This window comes from Pseudochaenichthys georgianus, chromosome 16 (genome assembly GCF_902827115.2).
Source record: "Pseudochaenichthys georgianus chromosome 16, fPseGeo1.2, whole genome shotgun sequence".
Taxonomy (NCBI): domain Eukaryota; kingdom Metazoa; phylum Chordata; class Actinopteri; order Perciformes; family Channichthyidae; genus Pseudochaenichthys; species Pseudochaenichthys georgianus.
The window spans coordinates 37,023,791-37,032,831 of NC_047518.2; the positions used below are offsets into that span (position 1 = coordinate 37,023,791).

Here is a 9,041-nt window from a genome sequence, read left to right on the forward strand (position 1 = left end):
TACATTATTTGAGTTACTTTGCAGATTCTGATTAATATGTGAAATATAAACAACCCTTAAATCAGACTTTAGTTACACCTGAGTAAAATTCAGGTAAGGTGATTGTCAAGTGCCAACAATCAGGAGAGATATTTGATAGTTGGTGCTTGAGAAGACTAAACATGTATCTGCAATTGACATGAATGGAAACGAGTAATAAAGTATATTCATTACTCGTTATTCTCTACTAATAGTTCATTAAAGACTGTATATTATGGCTATTTTGCACATCCCTTTCAAGATTTTAAAGGTTTATTGACATATCATATACACAACTACGGTGTAGTTATGCAATGAATGAAAAACTTGGGTCACAGGTTCCTCAACAGTGCATTACAAGACATCTATCAATATGTGTGTACCTCCACCATTAAACTGTCATATTCTGCACATTTCTTATTCTATCAACATACATAAGAGTATAATTAATGTGTATAATATCAGTTAAAATAAGTGCTTCAACATAGTTAACATTGCAGGAAAGCAATATATTAGACGTTAAGTACTTTGTCAGGCTTAATATTTATCTGTAGATAGATACCCCCAAAGTTGTTTTCTTATTTGAAAGAAGACCTTAATCTGTTATTTAATGTTTAAATACAGGTTAATTCGTTTTTCTGTTTTGCACCTCCTCCTATTAATATATTTGTACATCCTGCACTAAACTGTTTTATTGTAGAGATCACTTATAGTATCTTCTTGATTTGTTATATTCTATATTTCTATCACAGACCTTCTACTTTCCCCTTATGAAAGTATGTACTCTTAATATTTTTTTAATCAAATATAACCCATAAAAACAATAATTCAATACATTACATTGCATTTAGCTGACGCTTTTATCCAAAGCGACTTACAATAAGTACATTCGACCAGGAAGACACAACCTTGAAGAAAACAGAATCATATAAGTACATCAGGTTTCATAGGTTTCAAGTGCTACTCAACTGGCTATAGATAAGCCAGTCCTTTCTTAGTATATAAGTGCTCTGTTAGCAGTTCTTTGTTAGTAATTATATCGCTCGAGGTGGAGTCGAAAGAGATGATTTTTCAGTCTGCGCCGGAAGATGTGCAGGCTTTCTGCTGTCCTGATGTCAATGGGGAGCTGATTCCACCCTTTTGGAGCCAGGATAGCAAACCCACGTGTTTTTGCTGATGGGAACTTGGGTCCCCCTCGCAGCGAGGGTGCAGCGAGTTGTTTGGCTGACGCAGAGCGTAGTGCACGCGCTGGGGTGTACAGTTTAACCATGTCCTGGATGTAGGAAGGGCCAGATCCATTCGCAGCATGGTATGCAAGTACCAGTGTCTTGAAGTGAATTCTAGCAGTTACCGGAAGCCAGTGAAGGGAGCGGAGGAGCGGAGTGGTGTGGGAAAATTTAGGAAGGTTGAAGACCAGACGAGCCGCTGCATTCTGGATGAGCTGCAGAGGTCGGATGGCACATGCAGGTAGACCAGCCAGGAGGGAGTTGCAGTAGTCTAGGCGTGAGATGACGAGAGCCTGGACCAGAAGCTGCGTCGCTTTCTGGGTCAGCTGGGGACGTATCTTCATAATGTTGTAAAGCGTGTATCTGCAGCAACGGGTTGTAGCAGCGATGTTTGCAGTGAAGGACAGGTTGTTATCTAGGATCACACCCAGATTCCTTGCAGTCTGAGTCGGGGAAACAACAGAGGTGCCGATGTTGATAGTCAGGTCAAGAGTGGGACAATCTTTTCCCAGAAGGAAAAGCAGTTCAGTATTGTCAAGGTTGAGCTAGAGGTGATGAGCGGACATCCACTGAGAGATGTCAGCTAGACAAGCAGAGATGTGTGCGACGACCTGGGTCTCTGAGCGGGGAAAGGACAGAATTAATTGGGTGTCGTCAGCGTAGCAGTGGTATGAAAAACCATGCGGGCTAATGACAGATCCGAGCGAGTTTGTGTACAGGGAGAAGAGGAGGGGACCAAGAACAGAGCCCTGAGGGACCCCTGTAGTTAATTGACAAGGGTCGGACTCGGACCCTCTCCAAGTTACCCTGTAGGTACGGTCTTTGAGGTATGAGGTGAGGAGGGAAAGTGCAGAGCCTGAAACTCCAAGTTCTTGGAGAGTGCGAAGGAGGATCTGATGGTTCACCGTGTCGAATGCAGCAGACAGGTCCAAAAGGATGATGACAGAGGAGAGGGATGCTGCTTTGGCAGTGTGCAGTTCCTCAGTGACAGCAATGAGAGCAGTTTCTGTCGAGTGACCTGCCTTGAAACCAGACTGGTGCAGATCCAGAAGGTTGTACTGATGGAGATAACAGGAGAGTTGTTTAAGTGTTTTAGACAGGAACGGGAGTAGAGAGACAGGCCTGTAGTTTATAACATCAGACGGGGTGAGCGTGGGGTTCTTTAGGGAGGGTTTACTCTTGCCTCCTTGAGACTGTTTGGAAAGTGACCAGAAGTTAGAGAAGTGTTGATGAAATGGGTGAGAAACGGTAGAATATCAGGAGCGATAGTCTGAAGGAGGTTTAAAGGGATAGGGTCCAGAGGACAGGTGGTAGGGCGGGCAGAGGTAATGAGGGTAAGAACCTCACTTGGCGAATAACGTGCTTTAACCACTAGGCGGTGCACACAAGGTACACACAGCCATAATAACTTTGTATTATTAGTGTAGGACACTTATGTCTGTACAACATCTGAAGTTGTGTAGTTGTATTCATGCTTTCACATAATTTTAAGCATATTGCTTAGGGCTGTAGCGATACACTAATCTCACGATACACGATATTCAGCCAACGATACGATATATATCACGATATTCAGCCAACGATACGATTCGATACGATTCGATGTAATTCGATACACTTATATCATTTTCTGAAAGATTTTAAAGGGACAGTGTGATTTTGGTGACATCTTGTGAGTGTTCCATTGACTTGGATTGAATTAATTCAACTGAAAACTGAAAGCATCAATTATACAATATATGGCTCGAACAGAGAGTCTACAGCTTGCAAATGCTGGACAAAATGAATCAAAAGATGTGGTGAGAAAATTAGTTTCATTTATTTAAACAGTGCAAACTGTAGCTTACAAGCCTTTGAAACGTAAGTACATAAAGTGCAGTATCACAATGGACAATGGAGAATTAAAAGGTGCAGCAGGTGGCCGAACACGGGGGATTTGAATGGGACTTGTTAGAAATTAAAATCAATGTTTTGATGGCATAAAGTACCTTAAACATACCGTCAGTTTAAATGCTGTTTTATACTGAAAAACCAGAAGTTCTTGTGCACAACCAGTTGTTAAGCTTTTATTCTGAAAATCCTTCATCTCCGGTTAGCATTTAGCATGTGGCTAATATACCATTTACTATAGAGGTGAATTTAGTAGCGATATGACACGGAGTGTTGCACACCGAAACCTACTGATTTCAACACTACAACTATAGACGTCGAGATATTATTATTGCTGAATATTAAATGAAGGTACAGTTTATTTGAATACGTTTGTTTACAGACGTGGGTAGCATGAGACAACATCCGGAACTACCGGAAATGATACCAGCCGTGAGGTTTTTGGAGTGTTGATTACAGCGTTTAAAATGTATTAAATTAAAAGTCATGAAAGAGATAAGGAGGAGAAAAGGCGTGTTTAGTATATATTTAATGTACAATGTCTGAATCCTCTGTAATGCGCAACAACGGACATTGGAGATGTGGAGGGCCGGCCCCCAGCAGCGCCAACCGGCCCACAGAGGATATTTAACAGCTGGAAAGGTGGAGCTCGCTCGCTTCCCTTCGCTCACCGGAGCCAGAACACAGCTGTTTTTCTGACTGAACCATCTTCTGCTTGTAACATTACCACGCTTTTTATTAATTAAAGTATACATTTGAACCTTCTCAGAGACTCAATTAGTCTCCTTTTTAAAGCTTCTCTCCTGGACGCGAGGATAACAAACACAGTTATCAGACTTAATGTATCGATACCCGCGGCTGAAATATCGATACTTTCTCGGAAAACTAAATATCGATATATATCGCAGGATCGATTAAATTGCACAGCCCTAATATTGCTATACTATTTCAGACTCAGTATTTACATTCAAAGAAAATCAGTAATATCTTTAAAAAGTACAGGTCCTTTTATACCAGCTGTGCACCGTTATGGTGTAAATATAACCTATCTATGAATTAGATCAAATGTAAAAGTCAGCCGAATTAGTGTTGATACTGCAAGGAGACGTATTGTGTGAAGAGAAATTGAAGATGTTGTTTAATTGTTGATATATTTATGATCCACGTCAAGTATTCAGTTTCGGCGGCATTTCTTCAGTTTTTACAAAGGTCTTCTCATCAGGGCTCTATAAATAAAGAACTACGGCAGATCTGTAATATGTAATGCATCGGAAACGGCCGTTATGTGTTGACTTTCAAAGAGAAAACCTTTTTATATCTGCTCTCTACGGTGGCCCTGAGAGGCCAGGGTGCTGCAAATAAAAGAACGCTGCAAATAAAAAGAAACAGAAACGCCGCGCAAATAAAAACGCCGCGATGCAAGCTTGAACCGTTTTAAATCTAGACTACACACACACACACACACACACACACACACACACACACACACACACACACACACACACACACACACACACACACACACACACACACACAGTATTCTTGCGTGTTTAACTGCCTGAGGCTTGTCTTGCCCTTGTCAGTGGGGAATGTCGTGATTATAAGACACACTTGCAATCCATGTTGGGATATTCCTTGTATTAAGCCAGTGTTGAAAGTAGTACTGATTAGTCTTTCCAAATGTGTTAGTTATTTAAAAACTAGTGCAGTGCCCGTTCGGGGCATGGCCGTTCAGAGCTTGTGCCCGCTAAGCGGACCGATTGTTTGGCTCCCATAATGCTGCTCGCGTACCCGATCGGAGCGCGTAGATTCGTCAAAAAATAAAGGTTTAGGGAAAATTAATCCCAAAAAATTCTAAATGAAGGATGCACATCATCGTGCAATCCGCAAGCCATATCCGAAAGCTTAGGTCGATCTGACAAACAGTCAGAGAGATATGCGAGCCACACACACACACACACACACACACACACCACACACACACACCACCACCACACACACACACACACACACACACACACACACACACACCACACACGTCTTGATTTATAGATAGATAGATGTTCATGCAATTGAAGCGCAAAGCAACCTAATGATACTTTATTTGTTTGTTGCAGGTCATAATGTATTGTCCTTTTTGTGGACAGCAGCAGCAGGCTTCTAAATCAGCCTTTTGCTGTTCATGTGGCAAGGACATCAAATTCCTGTGTGATGTTGATAAAACAGGCACAAGTTTTTTATTTTTTGAATTAGGCTTAGGAAATGTACACTATATTATGAGTATGGGTGAGAACACTGTATGTCTCTCTGTTCTTTGTCATTGACGATTGATTGGACTCTTATTTCAAGCAGAGGCTACAGGAAAAAACACACTGGAGTTATTTCGGACATTCCGGAGTGTAAAAGAGGAGGAGAGACGAGCAGGTTTTAAGAAAAAAAAAACACCATCAAAGACAACCTGAAGGTTGTGAAGGTACATTTTTTTTGCTGAGATATACTAATAATTTGCCGACAGTCCATTCTGTCATGTATTTATAGTGTCACTGAACTAGTTGAACATTCGCCTATTTCATTGTTTCTCTGTAGATTTCAGTAGGCCTTATGAGGCTGAAAGATGGTGTACTGAAGACTGTAAGAGGAACAGTACTTCCCCTTTTGATACGACCAGAGTCGGATGCGGACGAATTGCAGAGAGCTGCTGAGCAAAAAATGAAGACCTTCGACAGAAATGTACATGGCGGTCCCTACGTACTGCTCTACCCTGACGGTACAAAGATAACCAATATACCAGGAACAGAAGTACCCTTCACTCTAAACAAGTACAAAGAGGTAGTGGGGAAGGCCTACCAACGTATCACACTGTACATTTGTACAGCTGAAGATTTCTTTACATCTGTAAGTAATTGTGAAATGAATTGCCAACCAAGAGAGCTTTTTTAATGTATTTGTTGTCAAGGAGATGCTTGTCTTTCGTCTAAAATCCTCTTATACTGTTCTTGTATTTCACAGCTCAGGAAACCAGCTCTGAATCCAACTCATCGGATTCAGAGGTGATCATCATGAGTCCAACTTCTGCAGAATTCAATGCAGCTGATACATTAGTGAGTACTACATTTGTTGTATCTTAGATCGCTTATATTGTAAATTCTATCTGGAAGTGAAAATGTTTCTAGATTTCACATAGACGGCATATTTTTACGATGAAACATGTCCCAAAATAGCATTTTTAAATTGCGGTAATTGTTGCAGCGTCCTGGCCTACACATATTTTACAAACTTAAGAAAACAACTTGCAGATCGCTGCAAAATCACACCATAATAATTTGTATGTTTTTCACTGAAAGTGATAATGTAAGAAGGATCATTGCCCCTCTCGCAAATCACATACACTATCAGTCAGAATAATATAATTCAATATTTATGTTCAAATGTGTTAAGCTCTAGTTCTGTCAAATTTGAAGTGTCACACTGATATATTGTTTTTTACTTCCAGATATGGGAACCTGCAGATGGAGAGTCAGGCACTGATTCAGCAGCTCCGGTAATTGTGGCTCTTAAACATTGTCTATTGTTCACATTTAGCCTTGTCTGAAAATATTGTCACTCAATTAATGTCTTAAACTACATGAAATAATGTGTCACACTGACCCAGAGATCCACGTTGTGTACATTAGAATAGTCTTTTCTTTCTAAATCAGCCCTCTGACAGCCATGATTTAAAATACTTCAACTTACCTGTCCTATCCCTGTTATGGTTTGTGATTCAGGTCTTATTTTCTGACTCACAAGAGGGCCCAGGAACATCAGGAGGTGTGCTGGAAACTGCGTGCTATAGGTATTATACTTTCCTTTCTACAATTCAAGTATGTTTTATATGAAAACATCAACAATGTAAACTTGTGTATGTCAATTTCTCAGCAAATATACTCAGCTGTATGCGCCCATTGTGATAGAGGATAAGGATGACTCAGACAGTGTTGAGTGCAGTCATGACATTCCAGAGGATACAAAGTAAGAGAAAAGTTACCCTTACTTCAACTGTGGTTGTTATTTTTCCTGATCAAAAATGTGTGCTATGGTGTACCATTTAACATGGTCATAATGTATCTGATGACAGGGTGGACCAGCAATCACTTTCTGAGATAACTGCAAACCTGGCCCTAGAGATTGACCATCGAGCTGTCAGCAGATTTAACATCTGTCGCTCGAACATCTGGGATGGAGCAGTCAGAGGATTCAAAAGGGCAACATTCTCAGAAAAGAAAGACATCCTGGTGAAATTCTCTGACGATGAAGGGAGGTTTGAGGAAGGTCTCGATACAGGTGGCCCCAAGAGAGAATTCCCTCTCCCTTCTCATGAAAGAGCTGAACAAACGGCCCATATTTGATGGACCTGTGGAGAGCCGCTACCTGGTCTACAATTCAACAGGTTCTGTTTTGTGTATAATGTTTTAAAAGAACCCATATTTCAACCTTGCAGTGTTTTCAAATGTGGAAACTGATTTAATATTTCTTTATTCTGCATTATCTTGGACAGCTATCAGAGAGGATGAGTATTATTTAGCAGGGAAGATGATTGCGGTGTCCATTGTGCATGGTGGACCTGGTCCTAATTTTCTGTCAGAGGATCTGGTCAGCTACATCTCAGGGCAGAGCAGTTTCAAGGCATCTGTCGGAGACATTACAGATGAGGAGATAGGGAAAGTCCTACAAGAGGTATGAGAAGGGTGTGAAATTCTAGAATAGGTAAAGAGAGAGTTTTGTCCACTTAAACCATTCTTTCAAGATATACTTCTGGCATTACCATTTTTTATAATTACGTGTCATATTTTGAAATGTATGGGACTCTGTTATCTCTTCTTTTAGATTCAGAATTCACCCTCAGTGGAGATCCTTCAGGACTTAATGATACGGAACAGTGCCATGTTGCAGACTGCTGGGTGCTTCAGACATGTCAGGTCATGTGAAGAAAAAAAAACGATTGTAGAGGATTACCTGAAGTGGTACATAATCCACAGGAACAACACTGCAATCGAAAGGTAGGTTTTTGTATTTCATTGTTATTGCTAAAATAATTATGAAAAACGTGTTGCTGTTGTCCCAGTTTCTTGCTTACTTACTTCTACATGATGCACATGTATCTTTGCATGCATCTTTTAATTGTATTTTAGATTCAAGGCTGGACTTGAAAGTTTGCAGTTTCTGACAGCTCTGCAGCAGCATCCGACGGTCCTGACCCCTGCTCTCTGTCATGCCGATGTGAAGCTGTCTGCTGCAGAGATGGAAAATCTGTTCCAGCCTGAATTTAGTCAACAGGGAAGCAACAGAAGGGCTCAGGAAGAGAACGCTATGAGTTACTGGGCAGACTATCTTCTCGATTGTGAAGGTTAGTCAATTTGCTCTTGTCTGATTTGTATACACACAGATTATAAAAAGTTCCGGTGTTGATGTAGATAGTATTTACTGTCAATTGATTCCAATGTTCTCTACTTTTTAGAAAATGACAGCTCAGTGACCTTGGAGGAGGTGTTAATGTTCGCTACAGGTGTGCCATGTGTGCCTCCTGCTGGTATGAGTCCTCTGCCACGCCTTCAGTTCCTATGTTCTACAACGTCAACATTCCCAATGGCAAATACCTGTGCCAACATTTTAAAGCTTCCTCTTTTGGACACTTATGGTGCCTTCAAAGCCAACATGAACTTTGGCATTAATAATTCCCCCGGCTTTGGGTGCATTTAAACAATTAAATAACTTGTGTTAAAGTTAATGTTGCCACACACAGTACACAGTCCATTGTTTTAATGTTGTGATGTAAGAGAGATGTGAGTATTTTTCATGGCAGATTTGTCCTATTTCATATCTAACATGTGAACAACACCACACATTTGTATTGTTATTGTATTCTCG

General features: G+C 40.7%; 1 pseudogene; it reads left to right on the top strand.

Annotated features, from left to right (window-relative positions):
* Positions 1-6,149: 6,149 nt before the first annotated feature.
* On the top strand, positions 6,150-8,525 carry LOC117460680 (G2/M phase-specific E3 ubiquitin-protein ligase-like; annotated as a pseudogene).
* The last annotated feature ends 516 nt before the right edge of the window (positions 8,526-9,041 follow it).